Genomic DNA, 5,939 nt, shown 5'->3' on the forward strand with positions numbered 1-5,939 from the left:
ATTCATAACACAAACCATGAGCAAAAAACCCACCCCAGCAAGTTGGGCTGTGTCCTTTCCCTTGGGTTCTTGAAACCAGCAACCCAAGGATCACCAAAGTCCCAAAAGTCCAACAACCCCCCAAAGTCTCTGTCCCTGGTCAGTGCAGCCCCAGAGTTCAGGGGGGCACGCAGGGTGTTAAGGGGCACCTTACGTGATCCAAGGCCGACGGGGTTCCGCCGCAGCCTTCACCACGAGCCGAGCCGCTCCACTCCACCAGCTGCCCCGTGAGCTGCTCCCGCCGTCCCACGAACTGCTCTGGCAGCTGCTCCACTCTGCTCACCGACCTGTGAGCCGCTCAGCTCTGCTCCACTTCAGCCGTCCCTTGGGCCGCTCCCACAAGGCTCCGCTCTGCTAGCTGCTCCTCCAGCCACTCCGCTCCGCTTGCAAGGCTCCACTCTGCTCGCTGCTCCACCAGCTGCTTAGCAATATAGCTTCAGGCTCCCCCACTAGCTAACACAGCCTCAGTGATCTCAGCTCTTCTGTGATTTCAGCTCTTAGCAATTTCAGCTCATAGTAGTAGGGGAGCCCCAGTGCTAGTGCACCATTGGCCCAAAGTGAATTCAGCTCAGCAGTCAGTAATTAGACTTCTAATGGAATCAAATTTAGCTCTGATATTCAACAGTGGAGAGAGGGGATAGTGCAATTGGTGTTTCAACCCCTCAGAGAGGGGCCCATCCCATCAGGTACAAATACCTGTCCCCATCCTCTCTCCATTCACTGGGTTTTGTAACCCATGCCCCTTGTCAAGCAAGTGCTACTTAGGTAATGGTGAAGGACTCCCTCAGTCCTTCTGTCATACAACAGTTCCACTGGCCTTGATTCACAGAATCAGGGTAACAAAACTTTATTCTTCCTGCCCCAATAACAGAGAAACTGGGGATCCCACACCAGCCAAAGTAACCACTTTGAGTTGCTGTTGTTTCATGCCAGGCGAGTGGGTGTGCCTATGCAAACAAGATCAGCCCCTGGAGTTCTTTTCCACACTCGCCATAATTCACCACCAGATGTCAGGGTAGAGCTCATCCTGACTCTGCTTACATCTTATATCCTATCATACCTCCATCCGCAACTTCAAGACCTTTGTGTGGCTTCTCCATATAAAAAATACACACATACACACTCCATGTCCTCCCCTCACATAGACTACAGTATGTAGAGGAGAGGGCAATACAGCCAGCAGTCTAAGCCATCACATGCATAGCATGTGGTTTTCTTCCCTCCAATACTTGCTATCACTAGGGCTCTACCGCTAATTTGACTGATCAGATATTCAGTATCTGCAGAGTGAAAAGGTCTCAACTTTGTTAATAAGATAACGTATGCAAGTAAGTGAATAGTTTACAAGTCTACATAGCTGTAATGTTGTTTATAAAAGGCAATTACAGCTGGGTCAAGGACAGCCTTTCAGAGAACTAGCTCTTTATCATTAATGAGGCCAGTCACATTTGGAGCAGCCTGTAAATATTTGAAAGCCACCACAAACATGAATAGTTAACCCTTATTATGAACCTCTGATCTATCAGAGCCTTGAGTTTTCTATTTACTTCAAAAAATACATGAGCCCCAGCGAAGTGTCATATTTCTTTGTCCTAATTTTATTCAAGCCAGAAAAGCCAACTAAATAAATTTGTGTCATAATTTAATGACATGCCTGTCACTAGACATTCTTCACTGCAAGCAGATGTTATACCAGTTGTGGGTGTGGACTTAAGTGTAACACCTGTGCTCTCCCACAGTCAGGTTTTCCTTAAACATCACTCTGACAGCTTTGGTAAATAACAGTTATACAGGCAATTGGTGAATGTCTCAAATACTAGTTCAAAAAAATTTTAAATGCAGTTTTGCTCTGAACAGTGATGCTACAAAAGTGGCACAGTGATGTTCTGTGTTTATTGACTCTGAATGATTTTCAGCTCAAGTATGCTCTGTTTACAAGTAAAACTGTTTTTCTAGCTGCCAGCCCTACAAATCAAATTAGGATCGATGAGTCAAGCTGGTCTCTTTCCTTCTCACCTGTCATCACCTCCAATAAAGGTCCTAGAAGCCAAGCTATGCCCTCAGTGACATTTGTGTAATACTGTTACCTTCACTGGGGCTGCAAAGATGTAACTGATTAGAACTTAGTAAAAAGATTCTTCTGAAAATGCACAAGGAAGAACAAAATCCAGCTGTCATCGCCACAGAAGAGAAGCCCAGTTTAAAAGAATCCCTATACCTGTAAGCAGGTATCACTGAATACAAACTGGGAGCAGATCTGGTGAGTGACAATTTTACACAGTCCCTTGGCAGAATTAGTATTGTGTTGAAGTCAACACAGTCAGCTTGCCAAATATATTTGAATCAGGCTCAGGGTATGCTGTGGAGCTGGCTCTCTGTGTGTTAGGAGCGGAGATGAGTGAACAGGGACGTCTGCTCTGCAGAAGCATCAGCCCCTCACACGGGGGTGGCGTAAGAGGAATATTACAGCATAAGCTAATGCTCACCCTGTCATATTTATGCTGCTTCCCTCATAGGAGGGTTGTCTTAGCCACAGGCAGCAGTGAGGACTGAATTGTGTAGTGGCACTGAGGCCTGGGTCAACAAATGGACTTCGGCATTGCAAGGCTGAGCATCGCAGTGCCTAGAATATCACAAGACCCCCACTTGCAATGCACAAAGCTTGAATTAGGCACCTAGGCTTCATATACAATGAATGGGGAGAGACAGGCATCTAAGAATGCAATCCACAAAAGCCAGCAAGCTAGGCAGGGAGGCACCTACATTAGCCAATGGGAGACGCTGACCAGAGGGGGTGTCCTAAGATCCGCCCCCTCATGGAGACAGGCTCCCAAGTCCCAGCTGCAGGGAAGCACCTATCTCTGTTTAGCAATCCACAAACGTGAACCCACCTCCTAAGTTGTTTCTTGCAGGAATGAGTTAAGTGCCTGCCTCATGCCACACAAAACAGCCAGAGGAGGAGGAGCCACCGCTGCCCCCACCTTTTAACTTTTAGCTAGTGGGTGGAACAACCTGCCTGGGATGTGGCAGACCCAGGTTCAATTCCATCCTCTCTGGCTGAGGGGGAGAAGGGTGACTCCCTGCCCCGTTCAAATCCTCTCTCTCCATAGAGTGATCTAACAACTGAGCTGTGGGGTATTCTGATATGGGGCTCCCTCAGTCTCTCTTGTTGAAGTTGTTCCACAATGGCTAAATAATTAAAGAGTCATTGGAGCAGAGATCTCCCACCTCCCGGTGGATGCCCTAACCACCAAGCTACAATCATGCTCTCTCTCTCTCTCTCTGGTCCAATGACTAACTATACAGAGTGGTATAATCAGACAGTTTAGGACTTATATATCTAAGGATATGTCTACACTACTCGGCGGATCAGCAGGCAGCGATCAATCCAGCGGGGATCGATTTATCATGTCCAGACTAGACGCGATAAATCAACCCCCGAGCGCTCTCCCGTTGACTCCTGCACTCCAGCGCCACGAGAGATGCAGGCAGAGTCAACGGGGGAGTGGAAGCAGTCGACTCACCATGGTGAAGACACCATGGTAAGTCGATCTAAGTACGTCGACTTCAGCTACGTTATTCACGTAGCTGAAGTAGCATAACTTAGATCGATTTCCCCCCCTTCCCCACCAGTGTAGACCAGGGCTAAGACAGTGGTTCTCAACCAGGGGCATACGTGTACCCCTGGGAGTACACAGACATCTTCCAGGGGGTACATCAACTTATCTAGATATTTGCCTCATTTTACAACAGGCTATAGGAAAAGTACAAACTAAAATTTCATACAATGACTTGTTTATACAATGCTCTATATCTTATACACTGAAATAGAAGTACAGTATTTATATTCCAAATAAAAATGAGAAAGTAAGCAATTTTTTCAGTAACAGTGTGCTATGACACTTTTGTATTTTTATGTCTGATTTTGTAAGCAAGTTGTTTATAAGTGAGATGAAACTTGGGGGGAGTACTCAAGACAAATCAGACTCCTGAAAGTGGTACAGTTGTCTGGAAAGGTTGAGAGCCACTGGCCTAAGTACTTTTTGGATCAGGGCCTAAGTCTCCATGCAGATGTCTGATGAACCATAGAATTTCAGATCATGGCCTTCTAAATCCATTGATGGCCCAAGTCCCTTACCCATGCCACTTCCCGTTGTGATGGGCAATTTGCAATGTTTCTTGGCCCTTGCATTCTCTCTCTCTCAACCCCCTCCTTCTTCCCCCCCGAGCTAATCTTTTGCTTCAAATTTTCATTGTAACATATGAAATAAAACCCCACAGATACAGATGTGCATGGAAGTTGGCTCTGGGCTTGGCTATACTTATTTTAGGTGTGACTCCATATTCTCTGGAAAACTAACTGAGTTAGGTATATTCCATTGGGAACAACACAGCAGGTGTGCTCTGGAGCAACGATCCATGTGCTGTTTTGCAGGGGTGTCGGATCAATTTTTATGGGGGGGCGGTGCTGAAAGCAGAAACCGTGTATTTGGTTGTTGTTACTGCTTCAAACCAGGGGGTTCTACTGCACCCCTAGTCCCAGCACCCCTGGTATATTCGTGTCCATACAGCTTTTCTGATTTGTGAAGAAGCTGCTATAAAATGCTCTCTCATTACATAGGACTGTTTAACTCACAGTGTTTGAGGTGCACGTAAAACGGATAGGGATAAAAGTATCAGACAATTTTGCTCATGTTGGAATGCAGCATGTCAAAAAGGTCTAACTCAAGAGAAACAGGAGCATGAAATCTAGCTTGATGTGCTCCAGTCCTCAGTTATACTAACACTGACAAAGCTAGAGATAAATAAAAAGCCATATCCGTACCCAAAAGATGGCACAACAAAACAATGTTTAAATAGAAACAGAATCAAAAGCTATTAATTGGATTGTATTTTAAGTGCCCTCTTTAATTTTCAAAGGGGTGGAATTTAGCAACACAGCCCCCTCCAACTGACATTAATGCAAAATTATCTCACCAGCGGCAGAGTGGGTGGATTACATATTCATTAATAGCCAGGATTATTCACATGAAAAATTTACTTTTTATAGGAATATCATAGTTTGTTTGCTTTTTAAACCAGTAAGGAAAAAGTAACCCCAGTAATATTCTGCCATTAAATAATAATAATTAATGGAGATATCTCATCTCCTAGGACTGGAAGGGACCTTGAAAGGTCATTGAGTCCAACCCCCTGGCTTCACTAGCAGCACCAAGTACTGATTTGCCCCAGATCCCCAAGTGGCGCCCTCAAGGATTGAACTCACAACCCTGGGTTTAGCAGGCCAATGCTCAAACCACTGAGCTATCCCTCCCCCAAGTTTTGCTGGGTAAAGGGCGATCTAGGTGCAGTTGCAAGGGAATGGTATATAGCTACAGTCCTGACTGGTGCAAGGTGAGTTTTCTCAGGTGGGAGGAGGCATTGCATCTCCTAGTACCCATTGCAGTTAGCCAACTCTGTACTATGTAAAATGTCCATTCCACATATTTTTTTTTGTAAATAAGGATATTAGGCCAAATCAAGCAGTTCTTAGGCTAAACTTCCATTGGCTTCAGTGGAAGTTTTGCCTGATTAAGGACTGTATGATTTGATGCATTTCTAATTAAACTGATTAGTTCATGTTTGATCTCATTTGGCCAAATTCAGGGCCAGCATTAGCAGGTGCAAGTCCAGTGAAGTCAATGGAGTTGTACCAATGGTGTATTTAGACCATTGTTTAAATTAGACCATCAGTAAATTCAACCGAATCCGCTCTACAATCCGACACCATCTTTTAACAGGTGAGACAACTACCTACACATGCTTCATTATATCCCAGGAAGAAACCATGTTGTATCATAATAAAACAATCTCCATCAGAGAAAGCACTGGAAAGGATTTTCTATGTACCAGACTTCATA

The sequence above is a fragment of the Chrysemys picta genome, unplaced genomic scaffold, assembly GCF_011386835.1.
Source record: "Chrysemys picta bellii isolate R12L10 unplaced genomic scaffold, ASM1138683v2 scaf698, whole genome shotgun sequence".
Taxonomy (NCBI): Eukaryota; Metazoa; Chordata; order Testudines; family Emydidae; genus Chrysemys; species Chrysemys picta.